Source organism: Triticum dicoccoides, chromosome 4B (assembly GCF_002162155.2).
Source record: "Triticum dicoccoides isolate Atlit2015 ecotype Zavitan chromosome 4B, WEW_v2.0, whole genome shotgun sequence".
Lineage (NCBI taxonomy): Eukaryota > Viridiplantae > Streptophyta > Magnoliopsida > Poales > Poaceae > Triticum > Triticum dicoccoides.
In genome coordinates, this window is record NC_041387.1 from 410,649,674 (window position 1) to 410,651,823 (window position 2,150).

Here is a 2,150-nt window from a genome sequence, read left to right on the forward strand (position 1 = left end):
TGTTCAAGTTCTTTTTTTTGCAGTGTTCAAGTTAATATGGATGGAGATATACAATGTGCGATAATAACGTGAGCTATGGTGATCCTGCTAGCCCTATCTGGTTTCTGGTTTGCTGAACTAAGGAACCTAAGTAAGTGCCGATTTTCTATCCTACCAGGTAGCCACGACTTCTATCTTTTTTTTTTTAGAAAAGGAGGATGACTCGATGCATACAACCACTTTATTATTTATTCTCACAAGACCTTACAAAGTAATACCACAGTAAGACTAAAGCCGTCGTCTAAGCAACAAACTGTCGCTACACCTATCCAATTGACGAAGGAGCGCAGAGAGCCTGGGCCTAATATTAAACAGACATCGCAGCCAAACCTAACATCTAAGACCTGAGGACCCATCCAGGACACCTGCCGGGCATGGATCTCGCCAGTCCGGCGTGCTCTCAAAGGCCGCCACCGCCAACTGCCACCGTTCCATCTTCAGAACTGTACTGATGCATCAACCTTGGTCGGTCTAGCTATCGTCGACGCCACCACGGCGCCCAACGGCACCTCCTCCCTGCGCGCAAATAGCTGTGCACGTCGCGGTCGCCACTGGTACACCTCAGCATCATGTTGCCAAGTACCACCAGCCGACACAGCTTGAAGTCTTTGGAAAATCTGTCGTGCGTAGCACCTGCCGACCAGGCATGACAAAGCATAGCACCTGTCGGTCAGGCATGACTTGACATCTCCACCGAAGCTCCGTGCAAGACGAAGCCGCTCCACCTCCTGCCTCTGACTTCCAGCGCTGCTCCACAAACGATGCTCCCAAGTGAGAAACGACACCGCAGTGCCGCCATCGTCCGATCTGGAACACCAGATCCTAGGGTTTCCCCCAGAGCAGCACGAGTGGGTCGACAGTAGTTACACGACAATGCCTCCATCAAGGTAACGACGTAGAACGCCGCCATCGCCTGCCAACGGCTTGGTTTTCACCGCCAACTATGTCTCCCCAACTCGCAGCCGGGACTAGATGATGGATCTCGAGATCCGATCACCAAGCCTCTGGCCGACCATCTTTGACGACAAAGATGACCACCACCATTGGCCAACGAGATGACACGAGATGAAGTAGGGCGCTGCCAGCGTGCGTCCTGGCCAGCACCACCGGCGCTAGGCCCGTCCTGGACCACGCCTCATGGCCGAGGGCAACGGCAAGCGCTGCCACGACGAGGACGCAGACCGGAAGCCCAGATCCGGCCCACCCGCGCGCCGCCACGTGGCCACCACCAAGCGCCGTTCAGGGCAGCCCCGCTGCCGTGAGGGACGCCGCCTCACGGGCAGCAGGCGCCAGCCCCGGCGAAACACCGCCGCGCGCGCGAGAACGGCGAGTACGCCCCGCCGCCACCTTCCCTGGGGACCACGCGGGCTTCGCCGGTGTCCCCTCCGGTGGCGGCAAAGCGGGGGAGGAGCGGGGAGGGGCGGCTGGCGGCGCGGTTAAGGTTAGGGGCGGGGAGGGGAGGGGGGTTCAACGAGAGCCCCTCATCTTCGGAAGTGTTGCTGCCTCAGACACGACGACATGAGAACCCAGCAGTTGATGTGTTTCAGCTAAACTTGGTCCATCCAGTTTAGCATCAAGAGATCGGTGTTGTCTTTACATAGAAATTTCTCTATGTTATTTCCGAAAATTGTTTTTGGAGGCCGACCTCCATATTTCTATGTTTCAAAAAGTTACCCAAAAAAAAAAATATACATGGAGGCATAATGTATATGTGTAAATTTCCACGATGAAATATGTTGAAACGAGAGCTGTGAAAAAAAAACATGGCTTTTTAGCAATATTGTTCATCCCCAAAGTCCATGTATTTGTTTTTCTTGTACATGTCGCAATTCAAGGTATTTCATCATGAATTTTTACACACACATACATTTCATCCTTAGATACATGCATATTTCTTCAGATTTTTTTGAAACTAGAAAGTTTGAAATTTGATATTTTCCAAAATTTTCGGTCTCCATGGAGCACTGTCACCAAAATGCCGTACTCTTTTATTTCTTCCAAGCAAGGAACATTTAACGCCACACAAGTACCACTATGTGAATAAAAGAGTGAATTCCATCTTTTACCACAAATTCATGTTTGTGACAGGTATAACCCCATTTAGTGAAAAA